Below are 19,449 nucleotides of genomic sequence, written 5' to 3'. Positions count from 1 at the left end.
CCAGGATGCTAAATGAGTGAAGACAACTTATAAATTCGCTCCAAGTGCTTTTGGGGCTGCAGGACAAGCCCAATGATCTGCAGTGGGTTTAAAGGAGCCTTTTAGCCTTTTAAAAGAGCCTCATGATCACCTCCAGCCAACCCAAGTGCTTGCTCTCCTACCTGTGATCGTGCAATCTGGATCAGGGAATGGTTCCATCCAAAAATTCATAGAATATCCTCAGTTGGAAGAGACCACAAGGATCCAGTCCAGCTTCTGGCCCTGCACAGACACCCCAAGAATCCCTCCCCCTGTCCCACAGAGCGTTGTCCCAACCCTCCTGGAGCTCTGGCAGCCTTGGGGCCGTAGCCCACTGTCCTGGGGAGCCTGGTCAGTGCTCGCAACACTTTGGATGAAGAACCTTTCCCTAAAATCTCAGCCTAACCCTCCCCTGACACAGCCTCCAGCCATTCCCTGGGTCCTGTCCCTGTCACAGGGATCGGGATTGGAGCTGCCCCCTCCTGAGGGAGCTGCAGCCCCTGATGAGTCTCCCCTCAGTCTCCTCGTCTCCAGCTGAACAAGCCAAGTGCCCTCAGGACACTCCTCATTAATATATTAATGTATTAATATCCTCCTTCTATATTAATATACGGGAAAACAAACAAATAAAAATCCCCCAAAACTCCCCGCAACAACTTCCAGACAGGCCCATTCCTTGACCAAACTCCCCCTGCAGCAGCAGAAGGAGGCTCAAGGAGGGGAAAGGTGAGGGAGAAGAGTGGAGGAAGAAAGGAGGACTTCTCTTGTCACAGCTGGAATTTCTCCCACACAATTTCTCCCACAGCTGGGATGAAAGCAGACAGAATATGAGCTCCTAAAACACCACAGGAAAAAGAAACAAGGCGCAGAGATTTTTGGCAGGAAGATGACCTGGCAACGTGGACTCATTTTTTGGGTCTTTTTCCTCTAATTCCAAGGTTTTCCATGGTTTATGGCTGCCTTGTCAGACCCATTGCAACCCAGAGCAGTGAATCAGGTTCCTTTGGGAACACAGAGCCAACATCCAGGACCTTGGTGTGGCTCAGGAAGCTGCAAATCCAAGCAGCTGAAAGAAAGGAGGGAAATATCACTGAAGGAGAGTGTAAAATCATCAGCTCCTAATTTTGAGACATTTTTTGTGTCCTGAAAGGATTCATAAATCCTGATTTCCCCATGGACATGGAAAAAAAGCCTGCTGCACGTTATGGTGGCATCTCAGAGCTCCAGCACTGAGGACCTTTCTGAGGAGTCTTATTTAACCTTAAACTAAGTAGGTTTTGTTTTCATTTCCAGAACTTCCTCGTTGGTTAAAATGAGAATGATTCCCTTGCTTTATTTGCTGTAATATTGTGCTTTCTTGCCTTAAAAACTCTGCAGTGTTTTGGCCCGAAGGCAACAAAACCTTAAATGGATCATGAGGAACGAAGGGGGAGGATTAAAGAGAAAATATTTTTAAATAACCCCGTGTTTTTTAATATATGTGTGTTTATCTGAAGTGCTTTTAAAAGGACTTTGTCTCCTCAGCAGCTCTGACTTGTCACCAGTTACAGAAACCCCATTAACACCACGAGATCTGGGTAATTCTGCTGCCCATAAGTAGCTTTTAAATTTACTACACACTATAATTCACTTGGAGCTTCATTTAGAGGTGTTTAAATAAGTTTAAATGTCCTATTTCTAGACATCCTCTGCCCTTATGGACTGTGGGAAATACTTTATGCTAAAAAACTTGCCCCCAGGTGTCTTTAATGTGGACATTTTCAGTCAGACGGTGGCAGGGGGAAGATTGGTTGGGGGAGATTATGATGGGCTGTTAATTCTTTTTTGTTAATGAACTGCTGTGCAAGAGCTTCTGTAAAAATACTGGGAGGAAATAGATAAGTTCTTCTTTTAAAAAGAAAAAACTTTTAATAGCAGAAGTGGAATTTCCTTTCAGAGCTGATAATGTATTAACAGCTTTCATCCGTGGAATTCGGTGCTTTGGTAAAATCATGGAGTGGTTTGGGATGGAAGGGACCTTAAAAGCCATCCAGTTCCAACCCCTTTGCCATGGGGGCAACAAGCTTTGCCCCTTGGGTGCTGCCCAGCACAGAGAAAGGGCCAAGGTTGCCTGCAAAATCCCCTCTTTGGGCATCTCCAGATGTCCAAGCCCAGGAGATCTTGAAGGCTTCACTGAAGCCTTTTGTCGTTTGCTGGTATCCAAATGACTACAAACCATGTTTAGTGTCTTGACATGTCCCCCCAGCACTGTTCACACTGGAAGAAATATAATCCATGGAATCTCTGCTCCTGGCATGGAAGGAACTCCTGCACTGGGCAGAGCCAGGGATCAAATCCCTCTTGCTAAACAGGAGCAACAAAGAGCGCCCCAGTTCCTTTGGCATCTTGTCACCCTAGGGGAAACCAGTTTGAGAGTCAATTCTTAAAGCTGAGGAACAAACCACCCCTGAGCTGGGAGAGATGGGAGATCATGGAATGGTTTGGGATTGAAGGGGCCTAAAGATCATCTGCCCCGCACAGAGAGAAGGGGCCAGCGGTTGACCTGAAATCCCTCTTGAATTATCCAGTATGGCCCAGACCAGGAGATCTTGAAAGGCTTCTCTGAAGCCTTTTGGGCTCTTTGCTGGGTATCCAAATGACTAAAAACCATGTTTAGTGTCTTGACATGTCCACCCAGCACTGTTCAGGCACTTGAGAGAAATATAACTCCATGGAATCTCTGCTCCTGGCAGGGAAGGAACTCCTGCACTGGGCAGAGCCAGGGATCAATCCTCTCTGAGCAAACAGGAGAACAAGAGGCCCCAGTTCCTTTGGATTGTCACCAGAGGGGGAAAACCAGTTTGAGAGTCAATTTTTAAAGCTGAGGAACAAACACCCCTGAGCTGGGAGAGATGGGAGATCATGGAATGGTTTGGGATGGAAGGGAATTTAAAGATCATCCAGTTCCAACCCCAACACATTCCACTATCCCAAGTTGGTCCAACCTGGCCTTGGACACTTCCAGGTATCCAGGGGCAGCCACAGCTTCTCTGAGCAACCTGGGCCAGGGCCTCCCCCACCCTCCCAGCCAGGAATTCCTTCCTGGTAGAAGGAATTCCTGCATACTGCCATGTCCCAATATTTATAAGACCATTTCTATGGCTTAATTTAATATTTAGATACCATTTTATAGACAGGATACATCCCAGCTTAAAGATTTATTTTTTTTTTCCAATTTGAAGTAGTTTTGGTTTTAAAAAAGGAGTTGGTTGTGCCTTGTTTGTGTTTCATGCCGGTGGTGCAAGTCCTTGGATCTCTGTTCCCAGAAATTCAGGGAAATAACAGGTGAGAAGGTGCCCTGTTCCAACTCCCCATGGCATTTTGAGAGCTCTTAGAAAGTGAAAACATCTAATTAGTTAGATTGTGATTAGCTCAGAGGACATGACTGAGGTGCAGGGACCTTAAATCCATCTCATTCCAAACCCTGCCATGGGCAGGGACACCCTCCCACTATCCCAGATTGCTCCAAGCCTCATCCAACCTGGCCTTGGACACTTCCAGGGATGGAAATTCACAATATTTTGGTTGTCTTTTTGTGTGAATCTTTTGTGTCTTTTCCACCTCAGGCTCAAGAACTCAGCTGTTGTCCCCCGGTGGAGTGATTCGTTCTCCATCTGTCAGTGACCTCTTGGACTCTCCTACCAAAAAATATCCCAGAGCCTTCTTGGACCTGAAGGCTGCACCTCCAGGCTCTGTGGTAAGGAATATTTCCTGGAACCTTTGATAGAAATGATCAGTTGTAGTCAAACCTCTCACTCTCTCCGGAGAAAAATGGCTCCTGTTCTCCGTCGGTCTTTCATTCCGACAATATTTCCTGGTTCCCGGAGTTAAGGCAGATTGATGGGAATCACAGAGTCATGGAATGGTTTGGGTTGGAAAGGACCTTAAAGCCCACCAGTGCCACCCCCTGCCATGGGCAGGGACAGCTTCCACTAGCCCAGGTTGCTCCAACCTGGCCTTGGACACTTCCAGGGATCCAGGGGCAGCCACAGCTTCTCTGGGCAATCTATGCCAGGGCCTCCTCATCTTCCCAGCCAGGAATTCCTTCCCAATATCCCATCTATCCCTGCCTTGTGGCAGGTGGGAAGCCATTCCTTGTGTCCTGTCCTTCCAGGCCCTTGGGAATGAGGCAGGTGAATCAGACAAGAGCACAAGTGTAGCTTCTGCTCCATTTTACACCAGAATAAACCTGTTGATCCTAGTTCACTTCATCCACTCATTTACTGGTCTAATGGAGCTGAATTTCATCTCTCACTTCTACAAGATATGAAATGATCCTATTCCATGGAAATAGATGCAGTTATTAGGACAATGAGGGTTATATTTTGCCATCCTGTGGCAGTGGAAAACTCCTGGAGCTGAGCCTTTCCAAGTGTTGTGCCAGAGAAACTGGGCTGGCTGAGGAAGAGTGTGGGCAGCAGGAGCAGGGCAGGGCTTGTGCCCCTGGGCTGGGCGCTGGGGAGGCCACCCCTGGAGTGCTGTGTCCAGCTCTGGGCCCTGAGCTCAGCAAGGCCTGGAGGGGCTGGAGCAGGGGCAGAGAAGAGCAGCGAGGCTGGGGAAGGACTGGAGCACAAGTGCTGGGAGGAGAGGCTGAGGGAGCTGGGGGGCTCAGCCTGGAGAGGAGGAGGCTCAGGGGAGACCTCCTCACTCTCTGCAACTCCCTGACAGGAGGGGGGAGACGGGGGGGGTCGGGCTCTGCTCCAGGGAACCAGCAGGAGGACAAGAGGGCACGGCCTCAAGCTGTGCCAGGGCAGGGTCAGGTTGGACATCAGGAAGGAATGTTTTCCATGGAGAGTGCTCAGCCATTGGAATGGGCTGCCCAGGGAAGTGGTGGATTTTCCATCCCTGGAAGTGTTTAAGGTGAGACTGGATGTGGCATCAGTGCCATGGGCTGGGAACTATGGAGGTAGTGGATCAAGGGTTGGACTGAATGATCTCAGAGGTCCTTTCCAACCTGACTGATTCTATGATTCTGTGATTTCTATGATTCTATGATTTCTATGATTCTAATATTCACTTCTTGCAGTGTTGTGAGATTTTTGGTCTCTCAAAGGAATTTAATTTTAAAAAATAATATATTCTGCATTCTTAGAAGAAGTTGAGGTGGATATGAAGTGTGGTACCTGGTTATCCTCCAGGTTGATGGTCTCCAGCAGATCATGTTCTGCAAGCCTCGTAAACTGGTTATTTTATTGCTGGACAGGTCCAGCTTCTGTAGAGTTTTCAAGCTCTCCAGCCAGTACAAGAGGGCACGGTCTCGAGCTGTGCCAGGGCAGGGGCAGGTTGGACATCAGGAGGGAAGTTTTCCATGGAGAGGGATCATCCATTGGAATGGGCTGCCCAGGGAAGTGGGGATTCTCCATCCCTGGAGGTGTTTAGGACAGACTGGATGTGGCATCAGTGCCATGGGCTGGGAACCACGGTGGGGTTGGATCAAGGGTTGGACTTGATGATCTCAGAGGGCTTTTCCAACCTGTCTGATTCTATATCTGTGATTCTATGATCAGTCTCAACGAAGGGCTTGGGTTTCAAATCACCTCGTTCAACTCCAGCTTCATCTCTCTCTCTCTTTTCCTCACTTTCCCCAAAGGAATTCCTTCTCCTTGCAGGCAGAGGGGCTGTTGGGGCTCTGGAGCAGATGTGTCTAATGCTCCTTTTTTTAGACAACAACAACAAGGGAAAGAGGAAAAGAAATATGAAAGCTCTGAAGCTGATTCCCTTCCAGGGCTCTGCTGTCACTCTACTGAGCGATGGCTTGGCAGCAATGACCTGCTGTCCAATTTATAACCACCTCTGATGGGCAGAATTAATGCTGGAGGTGGAGTGACAGCCCCCCCTTCTACCCCTCTTTTCCCAGGCTTTAAAAAAGCCATGGAGAAAGGTCTGCCTGGGAGATGGGTGGCAGAAATAGGGAAACTCCCATCTTTCATTTTTCTGAGTCGAAATGTCTCTTTTCACGCCGTGAACGACTCCAAACCTGTCACAAATGTTGTCCATTGTCACCTTTCCTCCATCCAAAGCTCTGTTGGTGGAAGCTGAGGGAGAAGCCAGACTATCCCTTCCCTTGGTGGCCCCAGAACTCGTTGATTTTATTTTATTTCAAAATTTGACATTTTGCCAAGGCAGGGAGAAGCGGTTTAAGATGGAGGAGGCCATAATTTACCTCAGGTTTAACTTAACTTAGTGGCCACAAACCTCTTTTTATTCTATTATTCTCCTCTTTCAGTGCTGGTAATTCCTTTGTGTCGTTTACTGCACAAAGTTTTTATTAGATTTTTTTACAGGAAGCAAAAGCTTTTCAGTGTCAACCCAGCAGAATGTTCAAGGTGAACCACAGAATCCTCTTAGACCATATTTAATGAGAAGAATATAAATACATCTGTAGACTTTCAAGTAAAATTTTGGCTAAACTGTTAACATTTGAGGCTGGTTTTGGCACCCAAATAATGTGCTGTCACTGCAGTGCCCACATTCAACTCACATCCTGAAGAACTGGGAAATAAAAAATACGAAGAAATTAATGTGAGTTATTCACGTGAGTTATCCAAGAGCAAAATAAGCAGCAGGATCTGCTGCTCAGGGATCTGATTCCTTGCAGTTCATCCCTTGTGGCCAGGCCAACCCTGCCCTAATTTTGGATGGCTGTAATTAACTGTGCAAGGTGTGAACAGGAAGGTTCTTACCTTAATCCACCCAGCAAAGGAAAAAAAAAAAGGTCAGAATTATATATTTAACAAAAAAAAAAAAAGTGAAATTAAAAACAAGCTCAGTGAGGGAGATTTAGGATAAATAGTGAAGGAATTCACAATAATCACAATGTGAGCATTCACCTCTGTTACAGACATGATTAATTAATTCAACAGATTAAATTAATTGCCTTGATTTACTAATTGCCTTGATTTATTGATTGATAACTATCAATGGCTCTCGGCTGATAACGAGGCAGGATTTAATAACTCTGCCCTGTAATTTAAATTTTTTTTTAAGCACCTGTGGTGCTGGGAAGTTGGGAGGCATCAGAAGTGGTTTTCTGCAGGTTTTTCTTCCTGCCACGTTCTCGTGGAATCACAGAGTTGCTGAGGTTGGAAAAGATCTCCAAGGTCGTCGAGTCCAACCGTGTCCACCACAAAACCACCTCCTCAAGTGCCACATCCATGTGTTTTTTGAACACTTCCAGGGATGGGGACTCCACCCCTGCCCTGGGCAGCCTGTTCCTGTGCTGGACAACCCTTTCTGGGAAGAAATTATTCCTAATATCCAATTGAAACCTCCCCTGGCACAGCTTGAGGCTGTTCCCTCTCCTCCTGTCCCTTGTTCCTTGGGAGCAGAACCCAACTCCCCCTGGCTCCCCCCTCCTGTCAGGGACTTGCAGAGACTTTTTGACTCCTTTGTAGAAACTATTTTGACTGCTGTGAAGACATTGAAGCTTCACTGGAGGTCAAGATCTTCATTATTCAAAAAATTTCATCAGTGAATCACATCCAGCACCTTTTTAATTATAATATTCCTCTGCCATTTCCCCAAAAATCTATAAATACACATGCTCTGGAATTTTAGCACATGAAAGGGCTGTCATAGCCACTTAAATCCCCACATTTGCTGTTGAATTGCTGTGTAAAGTTGGGCTCCTTTCTTTTCCAGGAAGAAGCTTCTTTCCGAAGACGTTTTTCCGTGGCACGTCAGGCCCTGTCATGGAAAGCACCTCCTGCCCCTCTCCAGCTGCTTCCCAGGTAACCCAGAGGGATCTCAGCCAACTTCCTTGGAATTCAAGTGAAAAAGAGCCTGTCTGAGGTTTCTTCTCCACTGAATGATTAGAAACTGTCAGGGATTGCAGCTCTATTCCCTGCCACTTTTAAATCCCAAATAAATCACGGACCAACTTGGCTTTTGACTTGGGAGCGCACTGGGAATGGATGAGGCAGAGCCAGCCACGAGTAACTTGTCTAAAACCATGGAATTATTTGATGTGTCTTCTTAAAAAGAGAAGAAAAGGACCACTTTTTCTGGCAGCTCAGTCTCTGACGTGGTGGTTTTTTTCAGCAGTAATTAGTGGTGGAAGGTCCCAGTTTGTGTTTGCTGCAGTGAATCTTCTCTGTTTAAACAGAATTTCTGAAAGCTTCCTCATTTTATTTTTTATTTTTAATTTTTAAAAATTTTTTTTAAAATTTTAGAAAAGTTTTTTTCATTTTTTTTTTTACTTTTTTAATTTTTGAAGTCCCATCCTGACTGCCCCGCTTCCTTTTCTTCCTCGCAGTCACAGCCCTGCAAAACCAGCTTAAAACTCTCTGAATCTCAATAGTTTTGAGCCCTTCTGCCTTCCCCTGGTGTAAACCTCCCTAACCTGAATTCTTCCTTCCTTGTTTTTCCTACCTGCCACGAAAAAGGCTCCCAGTGGGGACATTTAAAGCATCACAGAGGCCTCTAAATCAGCAAAATCCGAAGGAATAGAAAATTTCCCACCTCTCAGGGCTGCCCAGTTGCCAGATGTGTTGATGAGAATCACTCCAGTGCCAGAGGCTGGAAATTAATTCTAAAAAATAAAGAGAAAGAAAGAAATGCATCATAATAATGCATTTTTCAAATCTTTACTAATTTTAAATGGTGTTGAAGTGAGAAATAAAAATGGAAATGGGTGTTTTCTTTTGCTGGAGGTGTTTTGGGGTTGATTTAGCTCTGCAACATGAACTGTTCTTCTGAGTCTGCTTTAGGTGTTTTTTTTTGCTGCCTTCATTCCACAATTCTCATTCCTTTGGAAGCTGATTTTGGGAGTTAAGCTGGGGCAGGTGAGAGAAAAATCCTGTCACCCCCAATCAGCATTTCCAATGCCTGGCCTGGAGGGATGGATGCAGAGGAGACAACGCCCCATTCCAAGCAAGAATTTAAGTCAAAAAATACCATAAATACGAATGTTATCAAATAGCTGAAATTCTGAGAGAAAAGCCTGGAATGCAGGAATTAGCAAGAGAACCTGGAAGGTCAGGTAGGGCAGTCCAGGAGCTTTTGGAGTGTCTTTGTTTTTGGAGAATTAAGTTTTTAATTCCCATCAGAGAGGGGTTTCACCTTGGAAAACTCACACGGGATTTGATGGATCTTTCTTTTAATATGGAATTATGGGCCTGGGTCAGGAGCAGCTCCAAAGCTCACTGCATGTCCTCCCTCTCAGCTGTGGTGGCCACCTTTGTGCACACTCTGAGTCCTTGGTGATGTGATTTCCTTTGGCTCTGCTCAAGATCCCAGCCAGGAATTTGTGCATGGATTGGGTGGCTCAGCTGGTAAATTCATGATTTCATTGTTTGTAGCAATATTAGCAGCAGCATCCAGCTAATTTGGAGAGAGGTAGAGTGTTATCTTCTCTTATCCCTTTCCACAGTTCTTAATTATATATCTAATATATTTTATATTTCTCTGTGTCTCTGCTTAGTAAATTCAGTGGTGTTACTACAAATCAACTCGAATTAGTAAATTAACTCTCAAAATTGACCACTTTCAGAGTATTTCCAGGTATGGAAGGCCCAGTTGTGGATCCAGGTGTGGCTGCCCCATCCCTGGAAGTGTCTAAGGCCGGGTTGGAAAGGACTTGGAGCAATCTGGGCTAGTGGAAGCTGTCCCTGCCCATGGCAGGGGGTGGCACTGGATCATCTTTAAGGCCCTTTACAACCCAAACCATCCTGTGATTCCATGATTTCAGGTGTCCCTACAACACATGCTGGCACAGAAGGCACTATATCATGCGTGGGAGGCACAATTATCTCCACATAAATTGCTCAAAAATGGCATTAATCTTGTTTCAGGCCATGTTGGCTCAGCAATCCCAGGCACACATCTCACATCTCGATCCATCTTAGTTTTGGTGCATCCCAGGTTCCTCTCTCCTCTGGAATATCCATGTTTGAAGTTATTTTTCTTTTATCTTTCTTTTCTTGGGAGCATTTTAGTTCTGCTTTTACTTTGCTACAGCCTGGCTTCAGTTATTCCAATATAAATCCTCATTTTTCCTCTGAAATTCCAGTGAGATCTGAATTGAGTGAAGACATGGACTTGTGAGTGGGAGAAGCAAAGTGTGTAGAGACACTGGCAGAGTTTTCCAGAGAAGCTGTGGCTGTCCCTGGATTCCTGGAAGTGTCCAAGGCCAGGTTGGAGCAACGTGGGCTAATGGAAGGTGTCCCTGCCCATGGCAGGGGATGGCACTGGATCATCTTTAAGGTCCCTTCCCACCCAAACCGTTGTGATTCCCACTCAAAAAAAAAATCACAATGGGTTGGGTGGGAAAGGACCTAAAAATTCTCCCCCTGGGAAGTGACATTTTGGACCAAAGTGGGACAAACGGAGAGAAGAAAGTTCATTAAAGTGGATTAATTTCAAATTTTACTGGGAAATAAAAGAGGAAGGTCAGTCCTTGCCATGTTTGATGGAGGTGGAACAGAGTGAAACTTTATTCCTTGCAGGAGATCTGAAGCAAAACAAGACAAGAACTCTAAAAAGTAGGTTATCATTAGAAAGAACAAATTCATGAATTATACAGGTAAAAGAATATATATATTTTTAGCACATAGAAATGCCAACATGATCAGCTGCAAGCTTCTGCAAAGTCTTGCTTGAATTGAAGATTTTTTTTTTAGCTGTTGGACTGGATTTTAATTGCAGGAACTCTGTGAGCAGCACCATTAGAGTGGTTTTACTGAGGACTTTTATCCTGATTTCTGTGATTGAAAAGAACTATCAGTGCAAAGTAGATTTTTTGTGTGTGTCCAGGCAATTTTTTCATGTAGTTAGGAAGATTTTAGTGACTTCAGTATTTCTTCAGTGGCAGTTTTGGCTCATCCACACTCCCTCCTTCCTTTTCTTCCACTGCCCCTGCTTAGTGAGGAATTGAATGAAGCCACAGATCAGGTTTTGCCAAACAAAAAGGTTATTTTTTTTGCAGCCAAACCAAATTTCCTCACTCTCTGAAAAGCCCCTTGTGCTGGGAGTGCAAAGAGGTGACTGTGATCAGAAGTCACAGAGGCCAGAGAACCCTATTTCAGTTAAGAGGGAATCAAAATTCTATTTAATATATAAAAACTGATGCCAAAAATAATATATGCAAAAAAAGTTCCTAAACTACTCCAAGTTTTGCCTTTCTTGTGTATCTATAAATATTAAGATTAATCTCCTCATGACATATTTTAATCCCAAACCGAAAAATACTCATTTTTTTCCTGAGCCTGCGTTAGAAATTTTGAAGCGGTGTCACGCAAGAATCCAACTTATTTTATTTATTGCTACCCTGCAGGGTTATCTCCATAAATTTACCTTCCTAAATCCAAATGACTGAAAAGCTGGCCTCTTTTATTTCCTGCCTCTGGCTGTGTGCAGGTGTAATTAAAGTGATTTTGATGTCTCTTTGCCTCATGGAACTCTCAGGGTTTGTTCTGAGGAATCTCAGGAGCTGTCTGTGCGTCTGAGGGTAATAAATAAGGCCCTGGGTTGAAGTTACAGTCACATCAGGCCTTTAGCTCATGATTAATTTCTTGATTTCTTCTAAATGTTGCTGAAAGAGCTTATAATTAAAACAATTTTTAAATCTCTTTGCCTCATGGAACGTCAGGGTTTGCTCTGAGGGCTATCGGGAGCTGTCTGAGTGTCTGAGGGTAGTAAATAAGGCCTTGGGTTGAAGTTACAGTCACATCAGGCCTTTAGTTCATGATGAATCTCTTGATTTCTTCTAAATGTTGCTGAAGGAGTTTGTAATTAAAGTGATTTTGATGTCTCTGCCTCATGGAATGTCAGGGTTTGTTCTGAAGAGTCTCAGGAGAAGTTTGGGCATCTGAGGGTAATAAATAAGGCCTTGAGTTGAAGTAACAGTCACATCAGGCCTTTAGTTCATGATTAATCTCTTGATTTCTTCTAAATGTTGCTGAAAGAGCTTGTAATTAAAACAATTTTTAAGTCTCTTTGCCTCATGGAACATCGGGGTTTGTTCTGAGGGCTCCCAGGAGCTGTCCAGGTGTCTGAGGGTAATAAATAAGGCCTTGGGTTGAAGTTACAGTCACATCAGGCCTTTAGTTCATGATTAATCCCTTGATTTTTTCTGCATGTTGCTGAAAGAGGTTATAATGAAAGTAATTTTTAAGTCTCTTTGCCTCATGGAACATCAGGGTTTGTTCTGAAGAATCTCAGGAGCTGTCTGGGTGTCTGAGGGTAGTAAATAAGGCCTTGGGTTGAAGTTACAGTCACATCAGGCCTTTAGTTCATGATTAATTTCTTGATTTCTTCTAAATGTTGCTGAAAGAGTTTGTAATTAAAGTGATTTGGATGTCTCTGCCTCATGGAACATCAGGGTTTGCTCTGAGGAATCTCAGGAGCTGTCTGGACGTCTGAGGGTAATAAATAAGGCCTTGGGTTGAAGTTACAGTCACATCAGGCCTTTAGTTCATGATTAATTTCTTGATTTCATCTAAATGTTGCTGAAAGAGCTGGAGTGAGCAAGAGCAGCAGCACTGAGAGGAGGATTTATAGCGTCAAGTCTTGCTTTTCTGAGTTGGAGGGAATTCTGACCCTTTCCCGTTTCCCTGGAGCTCCTGGTCCCTGGAGTTGAGGCTCCTCAGGTTGGGTTTCCTTGCTGTGAGCAGAAGATTTTCATGAGTTTGTCTTGAAGGTCCTTTTGTCTTGTCACCCTCTTGACTTCAATGTGATTTTGCTTTTCAGTTTTGGAATTCTGGAGTCGTGGATTCACAGAATCCTTAAGGTTGGAAAAGACCTCGGAGATCACGGAGTCCAACCTTTAACCGGCGCTGTCGCCCTCACACCTAAGCCATGTCCCAAAGTGCCACATCCACAGGGATTTTAAACCCCTCCAGGGATGGGGACTCCACCCCTTCCCTGGGCAGCCTGTGACAACCCTTCCAATGAAGAAATTTTCCCTAATATTCAATCTAAAATTCATCCTGGCACAACTTGAGGCCACTTCCTCTCATCCTGTCGTGGCTTGTCTTGGAAGTATTTACTTAGTTCACTGAACACAGAGACAACTTCTAAACATCTCCAGCCAGACATGAACCAGTCACCAAGAGCACCAAATTCCCCCCAAATATGAGGATCATGGAATTATTAAGGTTGGAAAAGGCCTCTGAGGTCATTGAGACCGAGCGTTAACCCGGCCCTGCAAAGCCCAAACCCGTGTCCTTAAGTGCCACATCCACACCTTGTTTGAACATTTCCAGGGATGGTGATTCCATCACGGCCCTGGGCAGCCCCTTCCAATGGCTGACCACCCTTTCCATGAGGAAATCTTCCCTAATATCCAATTTGAACCTCCCCTGGCACAGCTGGAGGCTGTTCCCTCTCCTCCTGTCCCTTGTTCCCTGGGAGCAGAGCCCGACCTCCCGCTGGCTCCCCCCTCCTGTCAGGGACTTGCAGAGCCAGAAGGTCCCCCCTGATCCCTCTTTTCTCCAGGCTGAGCCCCCCCAGCTCCCTCAGGAGTTCTCCAGCCCCTTCCCAGCTCCCTTCCCTTCCCTGCACACGCTCCAGCCCCTCCATGTTCTTCCTGAATTGAGGGACCCCAAACTGGACACAGCATTCCAGGTGTGCCCTCCCCAGTGCCCTCTGCCCTGTGCCCACACTGGGGCTGCCACATGAATCCATGTTTTTCTTACCTCTCAGACATGACTTCTTTGCAGAGATATCTCCTTTTTTTACCCCTTTTTATATCTTATTTTTGTTTCTAAGATGCGAATTTCCAGCTGAACAAACACCAGTTTGTTGCTGGACAGTGAAACAATAACAGCTTGAGGCCTTGCAGCAGGGGAGCTTTATTTATTAGGTATTATTAATAAGAAGGAACTAAAGAAAGGGAAAATTTAAGATATAGAGTAGAAAAACCTTGCCTGCAACGAGCAGTGGGTTGGGACAGGGTCTGATTTCTTAGTGGCACTGGGGTATTTGTTACCTTAAAGGCCTTTGGGCCTTTAATCTAATTGGGTTTGGCTTGGAAAGACCTTCAAGATCATCCATTTCCACCCCCTGCCATGGGCTGGAATGGATTTCCCAGAGAAGCTGTGGCTGCTTCTGGATTCCTGGAAGTGTCCAAGGCCAGGTTGGAGCAAGCTGGGATGGTGGAAGGTGTCCCTGCCCATGGGTACCTCTCCTGCTGTATTTAAACACCTATTTAATGTATCATAAATACATCTATCAATGCACATTTATGCATTTAAATCCCACACCGTGTACTTTCACCTGGATGTTCTCACACCTCGTAAAAATCACTGTTAAACAACCTCCCATAATAACCTAAATAACCTGCTTTTCACATTAAATCAGAGCAATGAGAAATGCTGAGGGTCTTTATAAGCTCCCACCCCATGCCTTTTTTCTGTTCAGGAGAATTCTTAGCTAACCTTGCTGTCCTAAAATTCCTTCTTTAAAAGCACCAAACCTACCTTGTGAAAAAATCTACGCTTTCTCATCACTTATTAAGGCCTCCTAAATTTAGACAACGCTCTAAATCTGTACTTTTTTTGTGATGTGAGAGCCAACAGCTCTTTGATTATTTCTAAAAAAAAAAACCCAAAACTAATGCTTTCTTCACCTATATTTATAACCTCTGATTTTAGGTTCTTCTGGTGTTTTTAACTATCTGGGAATTGAAGGGGAGCGATAAAATTAAGATTAAAAGGTGCCTTTTCCACGTTTGGCAAAAAACAAAATCACTTGAGACGCTCCCAAAATATCCCTTTGGCTGGTTTTAGTAGTTGTCATTCAAATTGCCAAAAAAAAAAAAAAGGTGTTTCTTTTAAATTTTACTGCGGACGGAAAAATTTGAATTTCACAGAATCTCAGGATATGGATGAGGTTGGAATGTGCTGAAGGGGAAGAGAGGGAGCCCCTGAGAGGAAATAAATTGCAGGGAGGCAAAACCCAGAAGTGAAACAAGTGTGAAGTCGTAAAGGTCCCACCCTTGGCATATGGGAACAAATCTGCCTTTCCAGGTTTATTCTGGAAATAAAACACCACGCCGGGGTGTTTTCACTTCAGCAGTGTTTTCATTTAGCACCGTTCATGACATGGTGGAAAAACAACTGTGAGGAGATGGAAAAAAACCCTGCTAATCTGGTTCTTTTTTTTGGTTGGTTTGTTTGTTTGGGGGTTTTTTTGTTTGTTTGTTTGTTTTGTTTGGGTTTTTTTGGTGCATTTGCAAAATTCCATAATCCTTTTGCAAGGCAAGTAGGAGAAAAAATTTGGAAGGAATCAGCTTGATTTGTAGAAGCTTGTTGTGTAGAAGCCTCTGAAATATTGGTGAGAAACCCCCCCATGTTTCTGAAATGTTCTAATACAGCCTATAGTGATATTTTTATTATTTTTTTTAGTATGGAGGCGGTTTCTTATTTTTTTTTTTTGTCGTTTCTCTCCGATTTTGTGCTTTCAACAGCTGGAATGGGAGAAAGAGTACACTGAAAAAAAACTAAAAAAAAAAAGCCATCAAGGGGTAAGAACACGAATGGATTGTCCTCCAGGAATTGTGAGTTTCCAAGACCAGGGACTGTGAAATAATCTGATTAAAGCTGGAAAAAAACCTCCAAGATGACCAAATCCAACCCCTAATTTCTGGCATTATTTCCCCAATCTGGCAGCTTTTATTTAATGGTGGGAACCGCACCATTTCTTCCTCAGCTCATTAAACCCTTCTTTTCCCTGCTCTTCTCCTTAAAATTAACCCACAGTAACCTGTTTTTTTCCATACCCAGTTCCCAGGGATTTTTGAGGCTGAACTCATAAAATTAGGCATTCTTTTTTTGCCTTAATTTCTCACTGTTTAACCTTAATCTCTCACTGTCCTACTGGGCAGTATATCTTAATTAATATATCTTAAATCTGTGTTTTAAAGCACCACAGGCACTGATCAACCCTTTAGGCCCCTTCTGTTGTATTTCATTGCTCACTTTTCCCAGGAAAAGCGTTTTTAAGGATGTGGAAACTTATTCCAGCAAGGAGCAAAAAATTCAGTGACTTGGAGAATAAAAACTTCATAATCTGTCACTGAACCTTCATTATTTGGGGGTGGAGCAAAAGCCTCATTTCCCACTGCTCAGTGCATTGAACAAGCAGCTCCAATATTTAATTCCAATCACAATCAATAGGTAAAATATCTGGAATATCATGGCATGATGTGCAGTGATATATGTATTTTATGATATATTCCATGTTAGATTTGCTGCCCAGTGCAAGCCCAATTTAAACAGGGTCTGTAGCAGCCCAATTTTTACTCAGCTCATTCTACTTATTTTGTATTTAGTGCTCCCAGAATCCTTTTATCTCATTATTTCTTTTTTTTTTTTTTTTTTTAAATTTTAAGCTTCCTGTTTTTCCATTTCTTTTCCATCTTAAACTGACTGGGAATTTGGACTAAAGGGAAAAAATGTCAGGTCAGGACAAAACAGCTGCTTTACCTGGAATAGTCCTGTTTATTTTTTAATTAATTTCATTAATTAATTAATTAATTAATTTTAATTAATTTAATTTTTTTAATTAGTCCTCCCTGGCTTTCAGGGAAGGACTAAAGACACATTATCCAAATTAACTTGCAGGATGAAGGAGAGGTGGGTTCCCCTCACGAGCTCCACTTATCCCACTTATTTTTGACATTATTCTCACAATAATGCTTTGACAAGAAACCTTAATTAAATTAAAATTCCCTGTCACACTTGGACTAGAAAATCCTGGGTACCTGCATTCCCTTTGCACTTGTCAAGTGGAATGTTCTCCCACAGTTTTCCTGGTTTTCTGCTCTTTCAGGAAAGATAAATTACCTGTTTTCATGGAAGTGCCACCTTGTTTTATCCCATTATTCATGGGATAAATAATGGGAATATCCCATTATTCTTCTTATTGTATGGATTTATTAAACAACCAGTGAAACACTGACTTTCTTCACCTCTTGAATCGTGGGATTATCACAAAAACACCTTGAAAAAAAAACCGACAGGATGAAATTCCTTTGGGAAAGGGCAGGGTAGATAATCCTTGGAATTCCTCCCCAGATCCATAAATCTCCAAACTGCTTTCTGTCACCCAGACCAGAGACATCATGAAATGTCTTCAGCATTGCCAGAGAAATCCACTATTAAGGGCCTTTTCCTTACTTTTTGTGGAATAAACTGGAATAGTCCGTGGATGGGAACGGGAAGCCTTTATGGGAACAAGGTTGTTCTCACCAGGAGGGCCTCAGATCATCCAGATTTTTCGCTTTGAGGAGCTTTTTTTGCAGGAGACACAGCAGGTCAGAGGTGCTTTGGGTGCTGCTCAAGGGTTGTCTTGTCACAAAAACGCTTTTTTCCGAGGAAATTCCTGGTTTTTTCCTCACCTCAAGGGAATTATTTCCCGCAGTGCCGAGCCACGGAGTTGGAAACGAGGAGCTGGAATTCTGATCTCAGAGCTGGAGATCACCTGGATGTGTGATGGATTAATTCATTCAGGAGATGAAAACTGAGGAATGTGCTCGTGGCGTTGGCTGGAAACCGGGAGAGGGTTGTGGGAAGGTTTTGTGGAGCGAAGTGCTGGGATGAATTTCTCCCTCCTGTCCCAGTCATGTGGCTGCTGCCACATCAGTGATGCTGCAGCTGCTTTTTTATTGCTCTTTTTAAGCCAAGAATCATTTCCTGGTTTAAGCCAGGAATCATTTCCTGGTTTAAACCAGGCCTCCTTTCCCCCTCTCGGCTCCAGGGAAGCTGCTCCTGCTGCTGATGGTCGGTGGGGTCCCAACACCCACCACCCTGAGGAACCCAAAGCTGAGCACCAGGATCCAAGAGGAGCTGGGAATTCCAGGGACAGGTTGAAAGGTTTGAGCTGTTTTCATGGAAGGGTGGGAGCACGGGGTGGGCTGGGTTGGAAGGGACCTTAAGGATCATCCAGTTCCAACCTCAACACCTTCCACTGTCCCAGGTTGATCCAACCCGGCCTTGGACACTTCCAGGGATCCAGGGGCAGCCACAGCTTCTCTGGGAAATCCATTCCAGCCAGCAATTCCTTCCCAATATCCCATCTAACCCTGTCCCTCTGGCACTGGGAAGCCATTCCCTGTGTCCTGTCCCTCCAGGCCTTGTCCCCAGTCCCTCTCCAGCTCTCCTGGAGCCCCTTTAGGCCCTGCAAGGGGCTCTCAGCTCTCCCTGGAGCCTTCTCTTCTCCAGGGGAACATTCCCAGCTCTCCTAGCCTTGGACACTTCCAGCATTCCAAAGTAACACTAAAACCGGTGCCTGCTTATCCATAAAGTTCCTCCCCCTCTGGATGAGTTGGAGCAGTCACTGGACAACCTGGAGATTTCACCCCCAAACCCGCTGGCTTTTCAACTGGAAATTCAGGGTAAATTCTGAATTTTCTTTGGAATAAACTCCCTCTTAGTGATTCATCCCTTTTGTTTTTTCATTTCTGCAGGGGCTGGTGAAACCCTCCAGAGAAAATCCAGCAAGCCCAAGTCAGGTTCTCACGTCCCTCAGCTCCTCACCCAGCCTGGCTCCAGTTCCAGAGCTGTCCTGCCTCCAATCCCACCCGGGAGGAAGAGCAGCAACCCTTGATGGCCCCACTCCCCCCTCCCAAAAATCTTGGCCACCCCCACTCTTTATTTTAACAACAACAGCGATTTTCATCAAAGATTATTACGAAATCCATTTCTTATTAGCCCTCAAAAAAAATAAAGTTATTTATTTCAAACTTTATTAAAAAGTCGTTTCTCTCTCTTTCCCAAAGCTAAAAATTATTTCCCTGGGCTCTCCCAGCTGGGAAAAATGCTGGAGATTTTTTTTTCCCCCAACGGCCACAGGACCATATTTTCCATTAATTTCTCTCTTTCCTCCCCCCCCCCTTCTATATTATGGAATTAATTGAGGTGTGAAAATATTGTCTGTCTTGTAGGAGTAGGGAATTATTTTGAAGAGGTTTTGTGAAATGTTCAGAGGTGAGTTGGGAGGGAAAAAACCAGTTCAAAATCCTTTTATTTTTAAAAAATAAAAGCCATAATAATGGTGGTCTAGTCATAATAATCTGATTTGCAAATGCATTTAAACAACCAAGTAAGGGCTCAGCAACCAAAATTAATGCAATTAGTGAGAACTGGATGGGCTGTGGGTGAAGATTTTCTGTGAGCTCTGACAAGTCAATAAAAGCCTGGAGCTGTTTGTCCTGAGGAATTTTCATTACTGGTGAGTAATGGACAGATCCAGCCTGAAATTCCAGGGAAATCTGTAAAAGGACTCCCAGCAGCTTCCATGGAGCAGCTGGAGGGACCCTGGAGCTGAAGAGCAACAGCTCTTGTGAGGCACCGGTTTTTAATGATGGGTTTTGGTTTCTTGGGAAACTTGAATTTCATGGAATCACAGGATGGTTTGGGCTGCAAGGGAACTTAAGGATCATCCAGCGCCATC

General features: G+C 44.2%; 1 long non-coding RNA gene across 1 annotated transcript; it reads left to right on the top strand.

Moving 5' to 3' along the window:
* The first annotated feature begins 3,626 nt into the window (after positions 1 to 3,626).
* Positions 3,627 to 18,761, top strand: LOC116786612. The gene is made up of 4 exons (XR_004357012.1): positions 3,627 to 3,754; positions 7,699 to 7,787; positions 17,755 to 17,870; positions 18,464 to 18,761. It is a non-coding gene; the product is annotated as an uncharacterized LOC116786612 (long non-coding RNA).
* The last annotated feature ends 688 nt before the right edge of the window (positions 18,762 to 19,449 follow it).

The sequence above is a fragment of the Chiroxiphia lanceolata genome, chromosome 5 (assembly GCF_009829145.1).
Source record: "Chiroxiphia lanceolata isolate bChiLan1 chromosome 5, bChiLan1.pri, whole genome shotgun sequence".
Classification (NCBI taxonomy): Eukaryota; Metazoa; Chordata; class Aves; order Passeriformes; family Pipridae; genus Chiroxiphia; species Chiroxiphia lanceolata.
Note: the sequence above shows the minus strand (reverse complement) of the source record. Positions and strands in the feature narration are given on the sequence as shown.